The 10,375-nt window shown below is 41.0% G+C and overlaps 1 pseudogene; it reads right to left on the bottom strand.

Moving 5' to 3' along the window:
• Positions 1 to 1,451: 1,451 nt before the first annotated feature.
• Positions 1,452 to 2,225, bottom strand: LOC102265114 (large ribosomal subunit protein eL8 pseudogene; annotated as a pseudogene).
• Positions 2,226 to 10,375: the final 8,150 nt, after the last annotated feature.

The following is a 10,375-nucleotide window of genomic DNA, read 5'->3' as shown; positions in this document are numbered from 1 at the left end:
AGTGACCTCTCCCATTTTCCTGCAACCTCTTTACAAAGGTTATTGATAAATATACTTCTTACCTATCACTTTGCCTCTTGCTGAATTCCTTCTGTGCTGAGGCATAAAGAACCTGAGCTTCAATATGTTTGGAGGCAAGTTGTGTGGTTTCTGTTGGAAGAGTGTAGTTTCGAGTTTCATCCAAGGTGTGTGGTTTTGAAAGGGATACATAAAGACATCGGTATTAAAAAAATATGGATGGGTATTTATGCCATGTTTTACATTTGTATATATTAATATAGTTTGTATATAGGATCAGAGATTAAGAAAAAAAGGTGGCTTAAGCAAATGTAGAAAGTCCACTCTCTCATAAACATCTGAGCTAGTCAGTTGTTCAGTACTGTAGCATCGTCATCTGGAGACCCGTTTTCCTACTAGTTTGCTCCCTTGCCTTCTCCTAGATTGGTGCTTCTCAAAATTTAGTGTAAATATGAATCACTTGGGGAGATATATATATATATATTTTTTATATATGCACCGCTTGGCTTGAAGTTTCTTAGTTCCCTAACCAGAGATTGAACCTGGGCCCTTGGCAGTCAGAGCACAGAGTCCTAATCATTGAACCATCAGGGAATTCCCTGGAGATCTTATTTAACTATAGAATCAACCTCAGTAGGTCTGGTTCAGGCTGATTCTGCACTTCCACAAACTCCCAGGTGATGCTGACATTGCTGGTCACACAGAGCACATGTGAGCAGTTAGGTCCAGGAGTATTGCCTTCATTCACATGGCTGAAGCTGGTTTGTCACCATTTCTCTGGATTTCCAGCGTGTGGGAAGGAGTAGAGAGGAAGTAAAGGGGCAAGTAGCTTCCTTATGAGAACATGATCCGGAAGGTGTAGACGTTCTTTCCAGGTACTTCTCACTGGCCAGAATGTGGTCATTTGATCCCTCAGTTGCAAGGGAGGCTGGGGAATGTAGGCTCGAGGTAAAATTTGAAGAATTCTATTAACTAAGAGCAAGATGGCGAGAACAAATATAAGGGAATTATAAACTGTGTCTGCCATGATATTTAAAGAGAATTTAAGTCAAGACAGGATCTGTGAAAATATTTCTCCTTTTATGCTATTTATATGTGAGAAATACTAGTCTGAAGTATAAAGTATATACTTCCTTAGCACTCATGCAAGAATTTTTCATAATCTGTCCCTTGTCTCCCTTTTCAGTGATCATACCCTTTGTGCCAGTTCTTTTGACTGATTTGCTTTTGCCTGAAGAAACCCACTCTTACACCCCTGTGTCTTTGCACATGGTATTCCCTTTGTCCTTCCACATCATCCATCTGTATCCTAATTTAAGCTCGTTGGCAAAGCTGTATTGCTGAACAAGAGAAGCTTAGGCAGGGGTTTTGAGAATTTTTTTTTAAAAGAATTTTTTGTTACTTTTATGTACAGAAAGCTCAGTGGTGCATACTCAGCCCAGTTTGGTGGCCAGCTCTTTGGCCTTCGCCTCTTCCAGCTTGGTGATGAGAGCCGCTGACTTTGGCTCCAAGACATTGCCTCCCCGCTGACGGTGGATCTCACTGTATCTGTCGTTGTAATTGGTCTTGATGGCTTCCACCAGCTTAGCCAGGGCACTCTTGTCCTCCGAGTTGACTTGTGTGAAGGCCACAGTGGTGCAGGTCTTCCTGTGGATCAGGCGCCCCAGCCGGGCCTTCCCCTTGATGATGCAGTAGGGAACCCCCATCTTTCAGCACAGGAGGACCATGTCATGAGCGATTACCACCAGCTGAGCATTCTTGTTCTCCACCAAGGTGGTGACAGTGTTGACCCCTGCTCGAAGGACAGGTGGCCTCTTGGTGCGCAGTTTGCTGGCAGTTTTCTTCTCCTCTTGGGCCAGCAACCTCTGCTTTGTCTCTTGCTTCGTCTCTGGACTGTACTTGTGGGTCAGCTTAAGTAGTTGAGTAGCTGTTTGTCGGTCCAAGGCCTGGGTGAGTTGGTTAACTGCAGGAGGCACTTTCAGCCGCTTATAGAGAATAGCCCTTTGCTGCTGCAGCTGGATGTAGCGGGGCCATTTGACGAAGCAGGTGAGGACCCTTTTGAGTTGGATAACCTGTCCAATGCCAAAATTCTTGGGCCTTTTCTCAAAAAAGGGGTTGACCACCTTCTTGGCCTCCTGCTTCTTCACCACAGCGGGAGCCAGGGCTACCTTCTTCCCCTTGGCCTTCTTTCCCTTCAGCATCTTGAAGGGCTGGCATAGAGACAGAGAATTTTTTTTTTTTTTTTTTTTTTAAACAGAGACACCCCCTTCAAGAGAGAATGGATAGATAAGCAGAGATGATTATTTGTTTGAAACCTCTCAAACCTTCTGTTCTACTGATGAGAGCTATGAGCTCACCTTCACACTTGAAAGGCACAGCTCCAGGTTCTAGACCCTGTTTATCCTCCAACCCCCCTGCAACATGAGGGGAAGGCCCACAGAGTTAAAGTGTGTTTTCGCTATATAGAGATTCTAATGGCTTGGATTCTATTGGAAGATGTTATTGACTCATTGGGAAGCCTTCAGATACTCAATGTAATTAACTCCCTTACAGAATGCTATTTTTTTAAACCTTAGGCTGGAATATGTATCAGGCTAAGATTTTCTTTCATTTGAGAATATTTTACAGTTGCCTACTAGTCATCAAAATTGAGTGTGTGCATATATTCTAGAAGAGATATAAAATTCCTTTAGTTTTTTTTTGTTTGTTTGTTTATATTTCTAGTTAGAATTCTCAAGAAGATTTTCCTAGATGCAACTATACTTCATGATATTTCTTTGAGGAAACAACAAATCAACAAAAAGTTCCCATAAAATTTAAAGAACTCACTGCATTGAAAATATTTTTATTTGGCTGTACTGGGTCTTGGCTGCAGCCTGTAGGAGCTTTAGTTGCTAGCTGAAGTATGTGGGGTCTTAGTTCCCTCACCAGGATAGAATCTGTGCCCTCTGCAGTGGAAGCACAGAGTCCTAACCACTGGATTGCCAGGGAAGTCTCTTATTTCTATTTTTACGTATTTTATCCTTGTTATATCAGGAGCTCATCATTGTTCTTTTTTTTAATGATAATATACTTGCTGTTTTATATACTTTTTTCCAATGGCCTCATTGATTCATTTACCAAGTAGATCTACTGGTTGAATTAAAAATGTAATATCATACATGAATGAAAAGGTAATATCGTAAAATACTCTGGGCTTCCCTGGTGGTTCAGATGGTAAAGAATCTGCCTGCAATGGGGGAGACCCAGGTTCTGTTCCTGGGTTGGGAAGATCTCCTGGAGAAGGAAATAGCAACCCATTCCAGTATTCTTGCCTGGAAAAATCCCATGGACAGAGGAGCCTGGTGGGCTACAGTCCATGGGGTTGCAGAGTCGGACATGACTGAAGCAACTTAGCATGACATATCAAGAGTATAGCCCCTGGCATCTAGGAGCCACTGATTTAAAGGCAGACGAAAACAGTGGCAACAAAAAAGTGATGTTCAAACTGGGCTACAGGAAACGCTTTTATGCTAGGCCAGTGTTTGTCCTCTTGACTCCATGTCTTCAGGTTGCCCCGTTGGCGTCTTTCAGCAGAGTTGTACATCACAGTGTGGACTCCCTGGTGGTAGTACTGGACCAGCAGTCTCCCCGGTCCTCCATGTGGAGAATGATGGGTAGGAAAGGTGCTGAGGTGTTGTCCTATACGTTCTCTCTGGGGTAGTGCAAAAGAGAGAAAGTGGGTTTGAAACCTAAGGTAAGATTTTGGCCTCTCTTGGCCTCAGTTTTTCATCTGTAAAATGGGGATGATAATACTTGCCTTATAAGATGATGTCATGATTATATGGAAAAGAAAAAAAAAAAGGAAGGGTGCAAACACTACAGCAGAGCCAGGCATGAAGGGGTTGGAGTTTGTCTCTTGCTCCTCTTTGTAAACCTCTCTAGCACACTCAGAACAGTGTGTTTCTCTCTGGAAAAAGGCTATATTAGTTGTTAAGCTGCTCCAGTGACCCAGTCGATAGACTAAGAATTATGGTCCCCGGAGTCAATCGACCTATTGTTATTAAATTGCCTTGGCCCTGTCAGTTTCTGGAGTTGTCATTTTGCGCTGTAATTGATCTACAGTTTTCTTCCTACCCTTCTCTTGCGGATGTAGGCACTAGATGGCGCCACTTTACCAAGTATCAACGGCTTTCACACGTGGCATAACTTGCTCTTCCACTTGTCCAGGGCTAAAAAAAAAAAGGCAGTTCTTACAGTCTGCTTCAGCATAGCCACGTATTCCAGGACATCAGGGAAATCCCTTTACAGTTCTGTATTTCCTTCATTTATAATAGGGAATGTGTGATGCTTAGAAATCACCCAGAAGTTCACATACTTGATTTGGTTTAGGGGACAGAGAAAATTTGGAGTAGATTAAAAGGGAAACGATAAATTTGATTGGAATGGGAAAATGAAATGTTTGAGGAAGAGTCACATAAACATGGATTACTTTGTTTAAAGAATGGATAAGTAATCTCATGGTAGACTCTAACAATAAAGTGCTTCTGGGGAAAAGGCTAAGCAACTGTTACTCTCCAAGAAGAGAACAAGGAGAAATGGGCTTCATGACCACAGGAGAGAGAGAAGTTAATCACAAGAAAAGAGTTTTGGAACCAAGAATATGTCACATCAGAATGAAGAAAATTGTCAAAGCTTTCTATATTAATGTGAAAAATAAATTAGTCATGGTCTCAACATGATTATCTTGAGGATTATTTGCAGTCCTGCTAGAAGATAGAGGAATGTTTTATCCTTTATTGTGGTGATTATTTGAAACCTGTGTAGGCTAGGGTGTTGCCCATTGCAGTCTATTGGCACAGGCTAGGATTGGATATGACTTAAAAGGAGAGCAGTGGTTTCAAAAGTGTCCCATTTTTATATGTATGGTACACACACACACACACATATGCTACTTTTTTTTCTTGGTTTCTAAAATACCTCAGAGCTGGATGAGAGGGAAGGCAATGATCATAGGAAAAAAGAATCAGATGTCTTCCTTGACACTCATTTTAAAAATTATTTTTTATCTTTTAAAAACTTTTAATCTTGTAACAATTAACAATGTTGTGTTAACATTGTTGTGATTGTGCCCATTACCAATGTTGTGATAGTTTCAGGTGGACAGCAAAGGGACTCAGCCATAGATACACATGTATCCATTCTCCTCCCTAATTCCCCTCGCATCCTGGCTGCCATGTAACACTGAGCAGAGTTCCCTGTGCTATAGGTATTGACACTTATTTTTTTGAAACTCTCATTTGTTACTTATCATATGATTGTTCAGACTGTGGGTTTTTTGTTTGTTTGTTAGTCCTTATTTATACTTGTAATAGCTGATTGATCAATATGAGTACATATTCATGATTGCACACCAAGTCCACATGAGGGCACCAATTTTTATTTTATCAACTTTCTGCAGAGATTTGTCCAACAGTCCATCCAGAGAGTCACCCTGGGTGGATCTCCTTTTTTCCTCTCCTGCCCCACAACATTGGTATTCTTCCCTCCGGGGTTCCAGTTTCACCCTGGAGAAATAGCACTTGACTTTTCAGGTCCTTCAGATTTCTTAGGGCAAATGAAATATAAGATAATAAAACTCTCCATTGCTGATAGTGACTGGCCCTCATTGCTTGGCTTAGCTATATTATGCTAGCAATACTTTATCTTTTCAAAGATTATTTAGCAGGAAGGGCTGAGGTGGAGATATAGAGAAGGTGTTAGTGATGGAACATTGGGATGAGGTGAAAAAAAAAAATCCAGTCCAGCAGTTTTTTCCCTTGCTGATTATAGATGTAATACATGTTCATTGTAGAAACTTTGGAAAAAACACAGACTAATGTAAAAAAGAAAGCAAAATCATTCTATATTCTACTAATAGATGACAAAAATTAGTGTTTTGAAATATCTCCTTCCATGTAACTACAGGAATTTGGAAAAACTGAGCCAACTATTTGTAGAAAGCTGGTGTAGAAGATCATTGAAGGGTTGAAAGGTGAATTTTTAAAAAAAAATTTATAGGACTATAGTTGATTTATAATGTTGGGTAAGTTTTAGGTGTACAGCAAAGTGATTTTTTTATGCATATACATATATTCATTCTTTTTTAGGTTCTTTTCTCATATAGGTTATCACAGAATATTGATAGAGTTCCCTGTGCTGTACAGTCCTTGTTAGTTATCTATCTTATATATAGTAGTGTGTGTATATTAATCCAAGCTCCTGATTTATGCCTCCCCCACAGTTTGCCTTTGGTAACCATTAAGTTTGTTTTCAATATCTGTAAGTATCTCTGTTTTATGAATAAGCTCATTTGTATTATTTTTTAAAATTGGATTCCACATATGGGTGATAGCATATGATACTTGCCTTTCTCTGGCTTGATAATCTCTAGGTCCATTTGTGTTGCTGCAAATGGCATTGGAAAGTCTTTTTCATGCCTGAGTAATACTCCATTGTGTATATTTATGTGTGTGTTCCACATCTTTCTTTTAAATTTTATTTAATTAAAAAATTTTTGACCATGCTATGTGGCTTATGGAATCTTTGTTCCCTGACCAGAGGCTGAGCATGTAATAATGCTAATACTGGTATATTAACCTGGGATTGGGTTTTGAGAGTGATGGCCTGGGAGCGTATAGATTATAGAGTTAGATAAGGCAAGAGTTTGCTACAATGAATATACTTGCCTGTGGTTCAGTATTTAATGTTCTGGCAAGGGCTCTTGAAGCCACTCTCTGTACAGTGCTGGATGGCCCCTGGAAGCTTGGGAAGAGTGATGACTGCCACATTGCAGGAGATAGAAAGGCCAGAACTACCTCGGCATAGTATCAAGCAAGGGATCAAAGTCTCAGAGCAGTGAGCATATGTGCCAGTTATCAGCTTATTATCTCTTAGCTCCAAATCCACTTTTTTTTTTTTTACCTTGTGATTTTGGAGCTGGACTAGGTAATCATTTTTTCTTTGTCATCTGGTACAATATTAGGCTTTCACAATGGAGGGTGCTGGAGGGATACTGCACAGCATAGGCGAGGAAGGAGCTTCTCTTTCTGGTTTCAGCACGCTTTTTTTCTTTTTCTTTTTTCCCTGCTGGTATGGCTACTTAACAGTGGGCAGAGGCCCGTTGGTACTCATTCCCCTACAAGTTGCTGCAGGAATCCAGCAGGCTGTTTGCTGTGAACTAGCTCCAGGTCACTCAGTAAACTTTACAGGTAAGGATAGGAGGGTGACTGGTAATCAGAATGTTTTGGTCCACAGGGTTCTCCCACAGAAGCCAAGTGATCATGGTGTAATCATGAAAGAAAGCGATGGGCATTCTTCTAGAATATTGCTACATTCATATAGCAGAAAGCAACAACAATACAAACTCCACATCTGCTGGTCAGCAACCTGATTTGAGTTGCCACAATGGAGAGTCATGGCCAGTCACCCATTTTCCAGACTGAGCCAGTTCACAGACTCAGAGTTCCTTGATTGAAGGGCAGCTGGGTCACCTTGGGAAGGACTTTGTATTGTTGCCACAAGTATATTCTGTAAATCTCCTCTCAAGGCTTCTCACCAGTCCTAATGGGACTGGTGCCTATCTGCTAGAATAAATGTGCATTGAGTAAAAGACCTCTGGGTTTTACTAGATACTGGCTCTGTACTAATCCTAATTTCCTGGGAAGTAAAATGCTAGAGATGGTGACTGCAGCCATGAAATTAAAAGACGCTTACTCCTTGGAAGGAAAGTTATGATCAACCTAGATAGCATATTCAAAAGCAGAGACATTACTTTGCCAACAAAGGTTCATCTAGTCAAGGCTATAGTTTTTCCTGTGGTCATGTATGGATGTGAGAGTTGGACTATGAAGAAGGCTGAGCGCCGAAGAATTGATGCTTTTGAGAAAAAGTGGTGTTGGAGAAGACTCTTGAGAGTCCCTTGGACTGCAAGGAGATCCAACCAGTCCCTTCTGAAGGAGATCAGCCCTGGGATTTCTTTGGAAGGAATGATGCTAAAGCTGAAACTCCAGTACTTTGGCCACCTCATGCGAAGAGTTGACTCATTGGAAAAGACTCTGATGCTGGGAGGGATTGGGGGCAGGAGGAGAAGGGGACGACAGAGGATGAGATGGCTGGATGGCATCACAGACTCGATGGACGTGAGTCTGAGTGAACTCCGGGAGTTGGTGATGGACAGGGAGGCCTGGCGTGCTGCGATTCATGGGTCGCAAAGAGTCGGACACGACTGAGCGACTGATCTGATCTGATTTCTGAAAATGCTAGCAAGGTCTGGTAGTCAAAAGTGGGGGCTTATGGTGGTCAGATGACAAATGGAAACTAACTCACAATGGCTCCCATTGATTCATGGACCTTTCCTGTGGTTGTTTTCCCATCTCCTGAATGTAATATTGAAATATACACTAATGGCAACTGCCGGAATACCTATACTGGCTATGTTACCCAGCAGGCAAGCGACCTAAACCAGCAGTAGCTAGCCAAAGGGAGAGGGATCTAGAATTAATGATGGAGAATCATAAATGGATGGTATCGGTTATAGCTTCAGGACCAACTGTAGCAGTGGAGACTATGATTTGTCATACTAACTTCCTTCTGTAAAAAGAATCATACAGCTAATAAGAATAATGATAAATTATAGAGCTCATATATTCTTACACTATTCTAGGTGCTTCACATTTATAAAGTCAATCTTCAAAGAAGTCTATGAAGTTGGTAGTTATAGTTTTACAGATAAAGAAACTGAGACCTAAGTTGTAACTTAATGATTGAGAATTGAGAGGGATGTGGATGATAGAATACTTTTAGCATGGAATAATCCAAAAAGAACTCATAATAGACTTTTGATCCTTTGCTTCAAGGTGGATTGGATGAATAGCAGATTTGGTGATGGGTGGGTGGATGCAAAGAGAACAAGTGTTCCAGGTAGAGGGAATGGAATAAACAGATGTGCAGAGGGAGCAAATAGAGATGTATTCTGGCTGAGTAATACATACAGGAGTTTGGTTAGAGAGCAAGACTGGTGATGGGAAGGAAAGGGAGATAAAATTTTAAAAGTAGAACTGGGTCATCCTGGGTAGAGTTCTGAAGTCAAGTTAAATTTTTTGAATTTTATTTTTGGCAATTACAGGGAATGACAGGATTTTTAAGGACATATGTGACATGATCATAGTGCTCTCTAGAAGAGTGGTTTCCAAATATCAGGTGGTAAAACTAATCATGTTCTGGCTGCCTAAGAATTATTTGGTTCCTGAAGGACATTTGCTCTTGTTAAAAACATTCGTAAGATGTTGATTTACCCCCGAATGTCTTTGATATTTGCAGGACCATTTGGTTCTGTCCAAAACATTTATAGGACATTTGGTCTATGCCGAAGGCCCTTGATATTTGGTCCTGTCCCAACTGTTTGTAATGGACCAACTATATTCATGGATGCTTTGGACAGACCAAGCCTCTGTGAGGATCACAACAAACTGGAAAGTTCTGAAAGAGATGGGAGTACCAGACCACCTGACCTGCCTCTTGAGAAATCTATATGCAGGTCAGGAAGCAACAGTTAGAACTGGACATGGAACAACAGACTGGTTCCACATAGGAAAAGGAGTATGTCAAGGCTGCATATTGTCACCCTGCTTATTTAGCTTATATGCAGAGTACATCATGAGAAACGCTGGGCTGGATGAAGTGCAAGCTGGTATCAAGATTTCTGGGAGAAAGATCAATAACCTCAGATATGCAGATGATACCACCCTTATGGTAGAAAGCAAAGAACTAAAGAGCCTCTTGATGAAAGTGAAAGAGGAGAGTGAAAAAGTTGGCTTAAAGCTCAACATTCAGAAAACGAAGATCATGGCATCCGGTCCCATCACGTCATGGGAAATAGATGGGGAAACAGTGTCAGACTTTATTTTTTGGGCTCAAAATCACTGCAGATGGTGACTGCAGCCATGAAATTAAAAGACGCTTGCTCCTTGGAAGAAAAGTTATGACCAACCTAGACAGCATATTAAAAAACAGAGACATTATTTTGCCAACAAAGGACTGTCTAGTCAAGTCTATGGTTTTTCTAGTAGTCATGTATTGATATGAGAGTTGGACTATAAAGAAAGCTGAGTGCCAAAGAATTGGTGCTTTTGAATTGTGGTATTGGAGAAGGCTCTTGAGAGTCCCTTAGACTGCAAGGAGATCCAACCAGTTCATCCTAAAGGAAATCAGTCCTGAATATTCATTGGAAGGACTGATGCTAAAGTTGAAACTCCAATACTTTGGCCATCTGATGTGAAGAACTGACTCATTTGAAAAGACCCTGATGGCTGGGAAAGATTGAAGGCAGGAGGAGAAG

Source organism: Bos mutus, chromosome 21, assembly GCF_027580195.1.
Source record: "Bos mutus isolate GX-2022 chromosome 21, NWIPB_WYAK_1.1, whole genome shotgun sequence".
Classification (NCBI taxonomy): domain Eukaryota; kingdom Metazoa; phylum Chordata; class Mammalia; order Artiodactyla; family Bovidae; genus Bos; species Bos mutus.
Note: the sequence above shows the minus strand (reverse complement) of the source record. Positions and strands in the feature narration are given on the sequence as shown.